A 17293-nucleotide genomic window follows, 5' to 3' on the forward strand; every position below is an offset into this window, starting at 1 on the left:
AAATATACCTCCAGAAATATAATTATACTATACTATTTTATATAATTATTCCCTGATTAATATATATTATATTACAATTATATTAATTTCTGTTAAAATAGTATTTTGCCAATCATTTTATGTATAGGAGCTTATTATTTAGGCCATTGTAATTAAAAATTCAAATTCTTATGAGGGTAGATATAGGTTGAAGGCTTACCTCTAGTTAATTTTCTATAATGTAGACGCTGATTAGGATTAAATGTGAGAGAGATATTGGTTAGGGTAATTAAAGGTTTGAGGTGGGATATATTTAAACAAGTCAGCTGTTATAACGGCAATTTCCTTGAGTTAGATAATAAATGGACGTTATACATTATATAATATCATTGCTCCGAATCACGCCTCCCGCCTGCTGACATGTTTTTCAACGCGTGCAGGTTTAGGTATGTCTAAAAATATAGTTGTTCGTGATAAGTTAATTGTAATGATTAGTCATTAATAATAATTTAAATTTATAAAAATTTTCTTTCTTTTTCTATAATATATTTTTTTTGAATCTATATAATACAAATGATTCAAAAAATTAAGAACATCAAAGTATATTAAAATAATTTAAAACGATTAAAAAAACTGGTTAAATAATAAAAATTGCTATTTTTAATATAATTTAAGCGCTATTATATATATTTTACTGAATTCCTTTTACATGTTACTCAAGTTTTTATTCTAATTTTTTTTTATAAATTTTAAATAATTTTAAAGGATATATGTTAACGTCATGTGGGTATTTTAGGCAATATGTTATTTTTTAAACTTTAAATCAATTTTTAAGCGCATTTTTTTAAATTTAAAAATTGGATTTTACCGGAAATAGCATGTTTAGAATATACCTATATCATGAATTTTATAAAATTTTGCTGTTAACCTTTGAGTCATTTATAATTTATATAAAAAATCCATGGAAAAACTAATATAAATTATATTAAGCTCAAAAGTTCATAGCGAAAAATGTCTCATATTTATAGGGTAGGTATTCCAAACATGATAGAAAACATTTCCGGCACGGTAAAAAAATGATTGATAGTTGAAAAAATAACACATTGCCGGAAAAAGGCATTGACGCTAACATATAAACATTTTATTTCCTTGTAAATTTTTTGATTTGAAAAGTATACATAATCAAAGTCCAAATATAACACATAGGTTCCTTCCAGACTGTTTGTTATATGGACTTGACATAAACCTCAGTTTTCATAATCAACCTTAGTGTCATTCATAACAATTTCAAATTTAATATAAATTTTATTAGTTGATTTGAAAGTTTTGGTGATAATAATTAAGGATATTTACTGTATTTTTTTTTAAAAAAAGCCTAAATTTATAAAATTTTGTTAAATTCATAAATCAATAAAAAAAGAATCATAGAAATTTTTTCAATTACAAAGCACTTAAGAAAAATACTAAACACTTCTTGGAAGCTTGAACCCTTTCTGCTGAAAATCTAGTTATAAAGGTATTATTATATTAAAAGAGGATCCAGGTTAATTATTAATTTGAGTCATATTTATGTCTATACTTTAAGGAAGAATTTAAACTGCTGGAATAAATTTAAAATTAAAAGATCATGAATATTTTATTATTTTTGACTCTTCAGTTAACGAGACTGGAATATATTTCGGTTAGAGGAGAACTGAGAAACACAGGTGAAATTTCAAATAAATCCACTTAAACTATTGAGCCAGTCTAGCCTTTTATTACCATTTTGGATAAAATGTGGCTAAAGAACTCGTAAATCAGATTAAATACTTTAACATTTGTTTGGTTTTGAACTATTTTAATTATTCGACTCGATTTTAGTATTTCAAGCCAATAATATATAATATAATTTCTCTTAAAAAATAATAAAATTTAAATGTTAATATTTACTTTATAAGCAATTTCTCAAAGACAAATATACCGCTATTATATTTTGAAGTAATATCTTATTAAATTTAGGTGTCAAATATTTTACATAATGTCAATATCAATGGTTTACTTTTTTTTTTACATAAAAATATAATATGCAGCATTTTAAAATCGCTGTTACAATGAGGGATATGTGTCTTGATTTTCAAATGATAAATTATTAAAATATAAGGTTTCTAAAATATTTCATATTCATTTCATTTGTTTGGCAATTAAAAATACAACAATTATTATAATATAAACGTGATTATGAAAGAATTTTAAATTCTAATTTATATTTAAACTCGGAAAATTTCGTGTTTGTTGATAAGAATGGTGTTTGCATTATTTTATTTTTTTATTGAAACAGACCCCTTTGAATAACTTTGCTGGTAATGTGCAGTGGTTCAAACCTAATGGGGTAATAGGCCAAATTCAATTTGTTTAAATTTATTGAATACCTTGAAATATAAGAATGGAGAGGATATGTCTTCCTTTAAGATCAAACTCCTTTCTATATTGTATCCTTTACAATTATAAAGGAGTTATACTTATAATATTCCTTTATATATTATATATATATATATTCATAAAAGAAAACTAACATGCTTATATTAAATATATCCATGGTTACATATAGCAATTCAAATAAACCCATCTCACCTTATTAATTATCTAATTTAAATTGTTTTTTTTGTTAAATTTGATATATATAATTTTTTCGTGGTTTATTTTATATATATGTACATCTTATTTTAAATTCGTTTTTAATATATGAAAGAAAATTAAGAAGAAGCTTTATTTGTAGTATTTCTATGTATCCTTTACAATTGTGAGGGAGGCATTATAATTTTCTAATCTAAATACAGTATAAGCATTTTTATTAAAAATTTTTTGTTTAAATTTAAATAAATTGAATTGTTTTAAATATAATAAGTTTATCTTTATAGTAATATATTAACTCTCTATAGCTTGTCCAATTAAATTATTCATTTTTAGCTGTTTGTCTCATTTATGTCATCAACTCAAGTTTGCAATTTATTTATATTTTTTTTGAGAAAAAGGAAATATTATAAAAAATATTTTCTGATCTGAGTTGATCAAAAAAATAAATAGCACACCAAAACTATATACCGTTGAAGTTTACAATATTTCATTGATAAAATAAAGAATTTTAAATATTAATTTATTAGCCATAAAGAAATATTTACTATCATATCCAAAGAATTTTATATAATTTTGATGTTATAAAATATTAATAATGTGTATAATAATAATTGATTTTTGAGCTTTATCTTTTTAAGAGTATCAAGTGAATTTTGTAAAACAAAATAAAATAATTTGAAACTTGATGAATGAACTATTTAAGATGTGTAAAGTGTCATAAGCAAATATTTTAAATAAAATTTAAAATAAATAAAATAAATTTTTAAGAATATGATTGTGATACTTTGTCTAATAATATTATTATGGATTTATGAGAATCGAATACAATTGATAAGAAAAAAAAGTAGTCTTAGAGCATTTGGGAAATAAGGTTATATTATATTTATATTTCCACATCGAATCACAAAGCTGTTCTTTACGTTCTTATTAAAATAGAGCAAATTCGATGGTTAAATGTTCAAGTCACTTTGGAGGTAACTCTATATTAGATTAACACAATGCCATCAATGGCACATGCGGCAGACATTCAAAAGATAAAATCTGATAGAAATTACTTAGTAACTAAAAAATATAAAGTTAACCCTTGCTATGGCACCGTTAAAAATATTTAGGAACAAGCTGAAGATCATGTAATGGGTGAACAAAGATGGTTGTCAAAAAAAGGAGAGCATAGTAATCATAATAATGATGATAGGGCTGACAAAAAGATACTGAGTAGAGAGAAAATAAATAGGCAGTTAAATATAGGTTCAGACTTTCACATCAATTAAAGAATGTTGGAGAACATAAAAAAAATAGGCAGCCATTGATTATCCCAGAAAAATAGTTAACAGGCGTTATGCTATTTTAAACTATATTAACGGTGACTTTTAAGGGAAAATATTATTCTTAAATTCAGACTTTGGGCAAAATGAAATATAACCGATAACTTGTATTGATTGGGGCAAAATAAAACGAGATGCTGGATCAAACACGAATCCTCGAAATAAAGTTCAACAGGGTAGATAAGATCCGGCTCGAACCGACCCGTTAAAATTTTTATTTGTTGGTTGGCTTACATCTCGAGTTTGGATATCGATAAGCGAAAGGGAAGTACATTTATTTGAATTACATGTTTCGATAAATGGGATTTGCACGACTCTTGAACGCAAAAATGGTGATCTAAACACTTGACTTGGAAAATATGGGGAAGAAGATGAACATAAAATATATTATATTAAAATTTATCAATGTTATATTATAATTATTTTATCACAAAAATTGAAAGTTTAGATAAAGGATCTCTTTCCTTTTTTTCATTATTTTAGGTCTAAATTATATTTTTTCATACTTATTCTAGAAATATACTTTGGCAACCAAAATCATGAATTCCAAAGTCCATTTAATATTTCAGAAAGAATTCAGGAAGCAGTTTTGATATATAATTAATTTATCACCATATACTCCATCTTATCTTAAATGAACATATTGTAATTCCATCCAAAATCTTTTCCCAAGAGAAAGATGGTGCTTCAAAAGTCAAAATCAAGATCCAAATGGTCCATTTTTAGAAAAATAATATCAAAAATAATAAGCTTTAGAATTCGAGTATCTTATTGAACAGAACTTTATAATGGATGCTATTTGATTCATACAATAATATACATATTAGTATTTAATATAAGTGGAAGCAGTACTTTAACTGACAATTATAACGCTTAATAAATTAAACTAATCTATATTTATTATTCATATGTAATGTTTTATTTAAATGTAATAAAAATATTTTACTAAGAACCTGTCTCTCTTATGTAGGCATAACACAATTTACTTTTTGATCCCGAAATATACTGTATGATGCCTTTTATATGGAATGTGTAGATTTTAGTTGGCCTCTAGGTCTTTATGGCTTCAAGCACCCTGCGGCTTACCAAAACTGTCTACAAAGGAATCTAATAATTTTGGATGTATTAAATAAACAAAATATAGTTATAACGTGAAAAGGTAAGATAACGTCAATAAGTAAATGTTCTAAGTGATTGCATGTAATATATTAAATAGGAGAAATGCTGTTTTCGTTCTGTCATGCTGTTTATGTCGTTGTTTTGATTATTATTGCTAGGTTAATGGGCGAAAATATAGGTTTCTAATGAGTAGTGGAGAGGTAAGCTTGAGAATATGAAATGGAGGGAGTACTAATCACATTATAATCGAACCATGGATTCTAGAAGGATGAGTGATTCCTTATGTGGAGGCTAACAGAGGTCTAAATAGAGTTTGATTGACCCATGCGTCGCCAATCTATATCCTAGATGACTCATCCATGGTACTTTATCGATAGGAATCTTTGTATTCTTGAGATTTTGACGGGGAAGGGGCCTAGAAATTAAAATTCCAAATTAAAAAAATACTAAATTTTATAATAAAAAATTAGCGGGAAATGGGATAGCTAGCCTCTATAACCCACTGTAATACATATTTATAAATTTGTGTTAAGATGATTTCTAGATCTAGAAAAAGGTGAATTAGTTTAGATTCCCCTTTCCTTGACAATAAAATCAACGGTGAAGATGTAAGAATACTTAGTAGACTTCCTTTGGGCTTCATTCCGTAAAGATTTCTAAGAGAGCTCCTACTCTAATAGCGATAATTTTTATAGTAATTGTCATTCGGCATCACTCCTAACTAATGTTGTTAAACGACTTGATTTGCACCGATTCTTAACGCAATATTTTATCCACAAAAATATTATAGAGACCTAAAGATTTTGATCATTGCTGACACAAAGGTTTGGACTTCTATTAACCAAATCTCGAGGTTTAGGCAATATTTCTCTGGCCAAAATATTGAGTTAGCCATTTTTATAAATAGCTTAAATCGAGTCGCTTAACAACACTACCCCTAACCAATGAAATTATTAATCTTCTACTCCCTATTCATTTTTAATTACACTCCCCACCCCCTGGCAAAAATATGAATATTTAAATGGGAAATAGGACAAATTATAATTAGCAAAATTAAAAAATTCCCAAATTAGTTTTAAAAAAATAGAAAGTCAGATAAAATTAGTGTACCCTCTACACCTTCCTTAACATAAATTTATTCTCTCCCCTTTTATTCTAAAAACGATAGTATCTTCATAACCCTCTTTCTTCCATTTAATGACGTTCTTATATCATTTCCGCGTAAGAAGGAGGGTTAACATACGTTATTGCGTGCCTTGGAATATGTAATAATAGAGCTATCTCAAATGAAATACAGAAATCGTCTGATTCTCCGAATAGAAGCCTCACGTATGAATACGCTATGAACATAAATATTATCATATTTGGGAGCGGAAACCTAGCATGTAAGTTATTGTCATCTCCGTGCTATGTTAAGTATGGTAAAAATCTATAAAAGACGATAAATAAGTTTCAGTCATGTAAATGAGAGATGATTAGCTACACCGAAAACAGATTTGATGATATGACAAATTGGTAAATGCTGATAAGCTTGTATACCAAAAATTTCGAGACACTTTATGAGTCTGATTATTGGTTTATCAGCAGAACACTTTTATCCTTTAAATTAATTGAGGTAATTTGTATATGGCTGGTAATATTTAAATGTGGTCAAAGAAATTTGAAGCCCCATTTCTCCGATCGTTATATTGAGATGTTATGTTTAATCACCTAATACAACCTGGCAGATTTCCAAAGATCAAGCAGGATATCGTCAAAGAAGACTTTATAAAATGTGCGCCTTTAAGAGTCTTAACGCTACGTCCAGTATAATAGTTTGTAGACAGAAAGAGATTGGCCAAGGTATTATTGTGTGATATGTCTTTTAGTTTTTAAATTGAAACAAAAAATACCAGTTTACTATCCAGTTTACCGGTGTTAAGAACAAAAAAGCAAACTTAATATCTAGCTTGAGTTTCACTAGAGAGAAGAGGCATAGATTTCAGGTGAAACAGGTAATGCTTGAAGTTTTTGAAAACAAGGGAAAAGTCATTTTAATATTCTATACAAACGGTTGCTTTTGACTAATGCTTTCCTCAATTATGTAAACCAAGGAGAGAGTCACCAAAAAGTAAAACTTGGCATCTGGGTGATCTTGTTTACTTGAAATATTTATCCAGCAAGATTCTTATCAATTTTTTAAAATCATAATATTTAAGGCTAGTTCCGAATATCAAAAAATGTAAACCCAAATTAAGTTTAGTCAATTTAACCATATGGGTTCTGGGGGGGGGGGGGGGTTAGTATTCAATTGTGATCTTTGCCCAACTTTCTACGCTTGTACAAAGATAATAAAATTAAAGTCTTTCTTCATAGCAAAATATTAATAAATTATTTTAATTTTTTTAATATATTCATTAATAGATATTTTTAATTAGAGTTAATTTATATGCGAAATGCATTATATTTTTTAATACTATATGTTAATGTTTCTTTATAAAGGAATACGATATTATGTGTTATGTTGATATTCATTATATTGTATATATACAAAAATAAATTATAATTTAGGCTTGGGAATATCAAATTTATATATCTAATATGAGATAATATGTATCACATTCAAAATCAATCAATATTCTTTGAAATATGAATAATTCATTATCTTGTTTGTTAAATAATTCCCTTTTTTATTCGTCTCAATATTTTGGCGTTTTGAATGTTATCAACGATAAATCGATTTGGAAGAACATCTTCCTTTAACTTTAAATTATGGATACAAATTGCATATGCATTAATATTTTTTGAATTTGAATTGAAAATGTGAATATATTTTTCTATTTTCGCTTTTTAAACTATTAAAAAGAACACAAATTTTACAAATTGGGAATATTTTCTTATTTAATAGTAGTTAAACTGTTTTCAGTTTAATTACCAATTTGATTTGCAACGCATTTTATTTAAGTAGTAGATATTTAAAAACCTATTAAACTCAAATTTGTATAATTTAATACGATAAGTCATTAACTTATAAATGCAAGATATTTAGGGGGAAGAGTTCATTTCAATAAAGACGTTAGTGCTTTAATGAGTTACTTTTGGTACATTGTAGACTTATGTTTATATTGACATATTATTATATTTCTATGATCCAGGTTTAGTGCTACATAGTGATGGACCCTGATTTTTTTAATCAATTTGTTTTTTATAGAGGTGAGGTCAAGTAGTGTTTAGATGCAACTTTCTCATGGAACCAGTTTGACATGAGGAAAGGTGGGTAAACAAGTATAGACCTGACAGATCCTTAAATATTAGCATTGTCTATATCGTTGTTTGTGTTGTTATAAAATGCGTGTCTCTCTATTGACAAGTGTGACTGAAGTGGATATTTTTACCAATTTTGACATTAATCTCTCAGGGAAATCATTATATTTGGAGGTAGTATATATTAGTTAATTTTATAGCATATTAGTATCAATTATTCCGGTGGCATCTCTGGACGAGCGTTTCAACGTGATGGGAATGTGAAAAAGATGTTAAGGATTCTCATAATATCCAATCCATATATACAAACTTATTAAACTCTATTGACAACCTCTCCCAAAAGTTTCTGCGAATTAAAATAAAGCCAATGAAAGAGCAGGGTTCAAAACTTCTCAAACAAATATAACATGGAATGGTAAATTACAATATCTTTCTATTTCCATTGAATTAATTACAGAGACCGAAAAAAAAGCTATAAAACAATCAAAACATCGTAAATCTCTTGAATTTGATCGATAACGGCAGAACTCCATATATTATACGCTATCACCGATCATATCTATTGTGGCTAACCTATTTGATAGAATATTTATTGAACGCATATCTCCAATATTTTATAAGAATCAAGTTGACTTTAGGAAAAGTCGCAGTAGAGAATTTTATTAGACGCATTATCGAATAAACTTACCAATCGTAGATTGTAGTAAGGCCTCTGACAGCATTGTTATGAAGTCATGTATCATGTTCATCAACAGTACGGTTATTCCAGAAGAATTGTTAGAATAATATTTAAGTTACCAGTTAATAATCGTTTATACTATTAATTTTAACCCAACTGGTATGTCCTTCAAGTAATACCTTGCCGCTTTTCATATTTATTATGATGATAGACCAATGACTAAGCGTCAAAGACTACTAATGAAGAAATTTATTTTTATTTATTAGTCAAACCATAAAAAGATGAAAATATATAAATAAGTATAATACGTCTTTGTTTTTGACTAAAATAATCAAGTACTAAATTATAAAAGTTATTTCGAGATTTTAAATTTTTTAATAAGGTTTTTTCAATCAAAATCAAAAATAGATTTATAATTTAAAATTTTTTTTTATTCATCAAAAGTTAAAGGAATATCTATACAATTACAAAATTCTAAATAAATTTATTTGCTTAAAATAATCTTATCATGGCAGCAAGGATTTATAAATTCCTTTGCCCGATAAAATTATCTTTCATAATTTTGAACTAAATGGAAAAAAAAATATTTATATCTTTTTTTTATATACAAGTTTTAATATTTTAGTCTTAATATTTTTACAATATATATTTATTTAAATTATATGCTAATTCATATAACATAAAATTTGCACAAATATTTTTATATTTTAGATAAAAAGCGTTAAATAAAAGTATATCAAAATGTATCTTAAAAGGTATCCATAAACAGATACAGATATCTCTGAAATAGCACATAGATATAGATATATACTTTTTATACAAATTTGATAATCTTAATAATTTTCAATAATATAAATATAAATATTAATTATTGCTTTTAAAAAATATAAAAAATTTTCTTTAAAACTCTTTTATTTATTAAAAAAATAAGTATTTTTTTATTTGCTTCCTTAATGCTTAATTTTTAAAAGTAAAATTAAACAATACATTCGCATGATTTTCTCTTTATTTATTATCAAAATAAGCAAATTTAAATTTGCTTCTCTCAGTATATTTTTTTAACGTAGTAAAAATAATAGTAAATTTTTTTGACGTATTAAACATAAATATTAATATTTTTAACGTTATAAAAATCATATTAATTTTTTTTTTAACGAAGTCAGATTAGTTATTTTTAACATATTATAAAGATTATATAAAGTTTATTTAAGAATTTTTTTAGGAAAAATTTAAAGGGAAGCAATGCTTTTCTTGCTTCTATGGAAGCTTCGCCACTATGATAGACTATATCTAGTGTTGTAGTCATAAAATTTGCAGCGTGAACATGCTATTATTCTGAAAAAAATATTAAGAGGCACGTTAACATTGACATAAATAGAGACGAATTTAGGTTTTTCCAAGAATCCTAAGTAAAGAATATTTTTGAAAATATTTTATTTATTTTTTTAATAGTTTATATAGAAGCATCTCATATAATATACATTACATATATATATTATATAAAATAGCAATTTAGAAAGTTATATAGAATTGAAATATATTGTAAAAGATACTTCCCCATAAAGAATCTTTTTCAGTATTTTCAATACTATTATTGCTTGCAGACATGTGACTTGTAAGCCATTTTTAAATATATGGAAAAAAATTCTACTGATTGACAGGAGACCCTTTAACCTTTAAACTGGAAATATATTTTATCATTAGACTTGCACGAAAATCTACCACAATGAAATTCATAAGGTTAAAGTCGCGCTTACATCACTGATACTACTCGGATTTGCGTTAATTCAATTTTGAAACTCTTTAAAATCAAGTGGGTATTTTATTACTTTCGTTATTATGATAAATACGTTACCTCATCCCATTTATTGCTAGATCCATATCCAGCGACAGCCAGAAACATAATCGTTCAATTAGCTCTTCCCCATGACAAATATGAGGGTCTGTTGGGCAGTTAATAGCTAAAAAATATAAAATTGTAAAATTTATAGTATTTTTAATTACTAAAAAAATGATTAGAATTAGCATCCATTAATCTATTTTTAAGGCAGTAATGAATTCATTTTCGTTGATACCAGAGTGCTTTCTGTTTTTCTTCAATATTGCTAATCCAAATTTATTAATTTTCCTATTGATCTATTAACCTATCTTCTCTTTTAGAAATATTAAAAAAACATTCATTTTAAAAAATTATAAAAAAGTACCAAGCATACATTCATCACTTTCTTATCGGGTGGCCGTTAAATTTTGCACTGTAGCTAGAATTTATGAACATACATAGGGCCGCAGAGTTATTCCAACCTGTCTTAACAATACAAAGACTTCTAGACTTGCATCATACATCAACCCTTCCAATCCTCAGCAAATGTATGCCCAATTTTAACTCTATTTGATCTATCGCTTTTGATTTTTCTTAGACTGGCTATATAAACTTTATATTGCCTCAATAACGGCTTTAAAATGATTAATGCTTATAAAACATGTTTTATTTCTTTGGACGTCTCTAAATTGAAATGGTGATTTAAACAATGCCATGGTATGATCGTTGGATAAAGTGCCTAAAGCTGCATCGTTACACCAGATTTTTTTCCCCAGTCATCATAACACTGGCACCATTGCTAACAAAATAAATCCAATTTTTTGGAAAATTTTTTAAGATAACTCAGCGGACATAAGATCCAGTAGGATATGAACAATCCTTTATGCATCTTTATATTCCAATTTGATCAGGTCTAGAAATATAAAAAATAGGTTATCAATTAAGGACCTTAATACGTATTTAACATAATCAATCTACCAAGATAGCCATTTTAGATTGTAAATTGATAATATTATTTACAAATTTGGTCTACATTTCCTTGGAAATTCTTTAAACAAGACTACCTAGGAGGCAATATATGTCCCATATCTAAATCCAGCGCCGTGCCAAAACCTTTGGCGGCCCAGGACAAAAAATAATTTGGCAGCCCCTTAAAAAAACACAATTTATCAAAGTCTTTCGATAATTTTTAGCTATAATAACTAAAAGCACATATATTCAATTAAATTATAATTATAATGAATAATCTACAATATAAAAATGAATATATTCACAAACTAAAGCAATTTTATTTATCCTCCTCGCCTTTTTATATGCAAGCCTCTAAAGATAAGTGGAAATTATTTTCTATTTAAATTAAAGAATGATGAACAAGTAGGGCCTGTCATACAAAATCGTATGTAAGTTTTTGAGCGAGATGCTGCGTTCTTGCGGATGCTACGGTAGTTGAAATGGTTAAAGTAATTACTAATACAATGGATATATTTGAAGGCATCTTTTAAGGTATTAGTGTTAATATAGCCGAAAACAATATGGGATGTCAGCTTAATATATTTACTAAAAAATTTAATTCAACATCCTCCTCTCATATTTGATCTACTATCGTAACCTGGTCCACGATAATTTTTTTTTAATTTAATCCCATTTTTTTCAGATAATGATAAAAATGCTTCTACCAAGGCCTGACCAACTAAAATTGATTCTTAGAAAGCCAACAAATATCTTATTTATTTTAACGGAGTTATTGTTAACGCATCGTATAACTACGTTTAATTGTTTCCGATGGCTTACATGGTGTGCAGTCTAATATTACGGAAAAATATATTGCGTTTTTAATACCATCAAACATTTATTTTTTTCAAAGATTTAATTTCCTATCAAGTAATTTTATTTTGAATTCGATTTCCAAGGTAATGATAATGAACTTCGCTGTCCTTAATTCGACAAATGTTGTCGAATAATTAGTGCTGTAAACATTTCTAAAAAAATCTAACTCGTTCGCGTTCAACGTCCATTGACAAAAATCGAACGCGTTCACGTTCAATTTTTTGATAAATTTTTTTTAAAATTTAATCTAATATAAATAAATGCCTAATATTGTTTAACACAATATATTAGCCATGTAATATAGCAAATAAAAAGATATTTTTATTTATATAAAATTTTTCTTATTAATTTTTAATAACAATATTTTTTAAAATTTTCATCTGATAGACAGAAACGCTTGGTAGTTAATACGGCATTAGTGATACTAAAAACACGCTCAAGGGTAGATGAGGGGATTGCGGTATTACACTTGATAAATAATTCTTTTAACTTGGGGAATTTATTAAAAACATTTGTTTTGTTATTTGCTTCAAAAAATTGAGATAAGTTATCCTCCTCCAATCCATTTTCTACTTCCTCGACAAAAAAAAGGGTATTTCGAAATTAACAGTTCTAGAGTTTTCGAAGCATATTTTTCAATAACACTATTTTATTTTTAATGAGTTCGTGTGGAAGTTTTATCCATGGCCATTGAAGCTTGAATAATGGATGTATAATTGCAGAAAGAACATATTTATATGTAATTAATTGAGAGTGATAGCTTTAATACCTTTTATTAATCCCATTTGGGTCTATCAATGGTTGACCATATTTGAGGCCACTAATTTTTTTTAATTTTTAAATAACTATCGATTATTGTTGGGGTCAAATATCTCAAATGCATTTTTTCTTCAAATTTAATGATCTAATTTAGTTATATTATATATTATATATAATAAAATAATTATTACAATCAAATGTCGTTTTAAATTGGAGAAGATTTTGACACTGATATAATACTTTTTTGGGCAGATTTTACACTTGGTAAGCATGGAATTAGTTCCTTCAATATAGGATGTTACTGTAAAACATTTATTATATTTGGCCATGGTTAATTTATTTGATATTGGATTTTCAGAATCAGATGATGAGGATAAATAATAATATTCATGCTTATGCTATTCTATTAAATTAAAATATAAATAATAATATTCAAATTAATAAATTATAATAATGGCGTGTTAAAAAAATTGAAATATGAAAAGGAAATACAGCCGATTAAAAAATATATAATATTTTTTTTTAAAAAAATTAGGATAAATATTAAGTTTTTTAAATAAATAAAAATAAAAAGTATTTTTAAAATTGAACGAACGTTAAATTCGAACAAAGGAACGCGTTCACGTTCAAAATTCGTCAAAAATAAAAGGAACGCCGTTCATCATTTTTTTCAAAAAAACGAACTTCGTTCACGAACGCGTTCAACACCACGAATAATACTATATCAAATTTCGATAAAAAATCAAATTTCTTAACTAAAAAAGAAATGAAGTTTTTTTTTTACTAAATACAAATCAAATTTTTTGTTATAATACATATGGCTTGATATGCCAAACCTTTTTTCAAAATTCATACATGGATTTTTTAAAAAAAAGAAGAATAATACCTTGCTTGTATGTACATTAGAGATCTGCAAAGTTAGGCCCGGCCCGTACCCGGCGAAAGAAAGAAAGCAGACCGGGCTTGGGCCTAATTCTATTTAAAATAATCGGGTTCGGGTTCGGGCCGGGTCGGGTCGGTCCTTGGAAATTTTTCTAAATATATTTAAATTTATCAATTTTATATTGAATTTTTTATATAAATAAAAAATTTTGATTTTATTTATTGAAACTAAACGCCGTATAACATATGTCTTTTATTTTGAGTAATTGTAAAAATTAATTTTTATATTTAAATAAATTCAGGCCGGGCCGGTAAATTTTTTTAATTGGGTTCGGGCCGGCAAAACTTTTTTAAAAAAAATTTCGCCGGGCTTGAAAAATTAGGCCCGATGCAGATCACTAATGTACATATATAAAAAATAAATTCCTATTTTTCAAGAGCTAAAAATAATTGAGTAAGATTACAAAATTTGGCGACCCCTAAAATTGTCTAATTTCGGTGGTCCTGGGCAGCTGCCCCGCTCTTCCTCCAGTCTACACGTCCCTGCCCTAAACCATTGTGCTCTTATAAATCTATTAGCGATCTAAAATCTGTAATGAGCGATTAATTATATTCGTTCCTCAACGTTAACCGACTACATCCCTGACTATATCATGAATCTTTTTATATCAGAATAAATTTATGGTTACAATTAAGACTTCATCTGGAAAGAGTCATATCTTACGTTACAGACGATATTGCTCTTTTAAGAAATTTATGCTTCAGCAATCACACATCTAATTAAACGCCTTCTCTTAGGCAGAGCTGTTAAAAGATACTTTCTAATTGAACTAAACATACAATTGCGTAAAAGGATAGGTGTAGTGTTATGTTGTATTTAATTAATAACAATTTTATAACAGAATTATAATATTAATATAGAAAATATTCACAGTTTGATAGGTGTCAAAATTTATATACTTGTCCAATCATTAAATATCTATTAATATTAATCATCAAAATTTTGTAATATTAATTTAAAAAAAGATTAAATGATTTCTAATTTGAATTACCATATTGTTATCCATTGTGCACAATAAAATTTGTCTGGGTTGTTTTAAGTTTAATTGTAAAGAAATTAACTAAATATTTTTTAAATTTAATATAAAAAATAACAAAATGCCTCTAATAATAGATAGAGATATAGCTAAAATTGTATCTAGTTATATACACACAATATTTATATATCTAGTATACAATTCTGCTCTGAGGTGTACAATCTTGTAGAACTGAACATAAATATTATAAATACAAAAACATAAATTAATTTTTTTTATCTTGGCGATAGGAACATATAATTGTCATCGAATTAAAATATCTAGGTTCTTATACATTAAAATGTTAAAATATATTGAATGACTTTACTTCTGAAAGTCTATCTGAAGAACCGATACCCTCTCCTAAACCTTAAAATAAATTTTAAAAAATAGTTGTTTAAATTACATCTCTGATCTGAAACATAGGTGTCCTAACAAAAAAACTTGCCTCAACTCCTGAGGCTTTTTAAACAATTAACTAGATAGGTATACGAAATGAGTACAAATGTTACAACAAAATTTCAAATGAGAATCTTTACATGCAATAGGGTTAAATTCCAAAACACGTTCTCCTAACAGGGCCAGATTCCTTAGTCAGATTATAAGAAACGCTTAAACTAAATCGACGAAACCCCCAATATAAGAAATACGTCTCATGACGAAAATAAAAACATATGGAGAGAGAATGAGTTACCCATAAAATAAAATTACACTCCAAAAGACCATGACAATATATATAACCTAAATAAGGAAATTAAAATTTTAATATAGTTTCTTCTGTTAATTAGTTTTTTTTAATCCTAAAACTTTAAAAACGGTGCTTAGAAACTTGAGAATCAAATCGATTTACTAGTTATATACATATACAACTGGATTATTGATTGTCTGGTGATATAAATATCGTATTAGTGATAATTAGTATTTAAAACGCTTAGCCATATAGGTGTTGAATGTAATTTATTTTTTGGTTTATTTCACCAATTTTCTTTATTTTATTAATGATAATCACATATCTTTCGTTAATAGAATTTTAATTTAATCGAAATAAATATTTATTTTAAATTAATCTAAATTTTTTTTTTACCCATTAAGACATGACAGCCTGAAACTCTGAAAAATATTTATAATTTAATAATCACAAATTTAATATATAGTCTTTCCTTCAATTAATAATTGTAATCCTTTGTTCTCTGATTTTTTTTAGCCGGATAAAAAATATATTTAAAAAAAATTTATTGAAATTGTTTTACAAATTTCACCCAATCTTCTTTTAGATTCTTACTTAGTAGAAACTTGACTAAAAATTAAAAAAATTTTTTTTTTAAAATAGAACACAAAACTCATCATATTAAAAAATTACTAGTTTACCAATAAATAGAAGTTAGAATATCAATTTTATCTGAAATGTCTTTTTAATAACATTTTATCTTCCTCGTGACATAATGCATCAATCCTTCATTTTATTTGTTAGTTTCAATTTATATAATGTATAGATTTAATTGTTTTTACCTTTCTCCACCATCAATTTATAATCAGATATATCTCATTGGTATAAATTTATATTCCTTCAGGTAGAACTGTAGATGTTATGTTTGGATTAATCCATAATAACGATTGGCTAACATATGAGAGAATTTAGATTTAATTACATTTTAAATAAATATTTCTTATATACATATTTTTTAGAATTTTTTTTTTAATTATAAATAAATATATGTTACAGATTTTAACATAATTTTTGTGACTTCCTTAGGTCATTAAATTATTTTGCCATAAAAGCTCCTTTTTGAAGATGAATCAAAGCGAAGATATTCGATAATTATATAATTTTTTAGTCATTGAGTTTTTATGTTTAATATTTAATGCATATTTTGAATATAATACAATTGCAAAGAGGACAATATCAATTCTCTATTTTTATTCCTTTTTCATATTATGATTTTTTAGATTTAATATAAATAAAACAAAGGAC

General features: G+C 26.3%; 1 long non-coding RNA gene across 3 annotated transcripts; it reads right to left on the reverse strand.

The window, feature by feature from the left end:
• Positions 1–2042: 2042 nt before the first annotated feature.
• On the reverse strand, positions 2043–17087 carry LOC135928000 (uncharacterized). Of its 3 annotated transcripts, none has more exons than XR_010572224.1 (5): positions 16831–17087; positions 10814–10919; positions 4904–5451; positions 4152–4266; positions 2043–2339 (listed from the first exon to the last, which is right to left on the reverse strand). It is a non-coding gene; the product is annotated as an uncharacterized LOC135928000 (long non-coding RNA). The 3 variants fall into 3 exon arrangements; XR_010572223.1 differs by having other exon boundaries at positions 2044–2339; positions 4864–5451; XR_010572222.1 differs by having other exon boundaries at positions 2045–2339; positions 4871–5451.
• Between the last annotated feature and the right edge of the window lie 206 nt (positions 17088–17293).

Source organism: Gordionus sp. m RMFG-2023, chromosome 4 (genome assembly GCF_954871325.1).
Source record: "Gordionus sp. m RMFG-2023 chromosome 4, tfGorSpeb1-WG-v2, whole genome shotgun sequence".
In the NCBI taxonomy this organism is placed as follows: domain Eukaryota; kingdom Metazoa; phylum Nematomorpha; class Gordioida; order Chordodea; family Parachordodidae; genus Gordionus; species Gordionus sp. m RMFG-2023.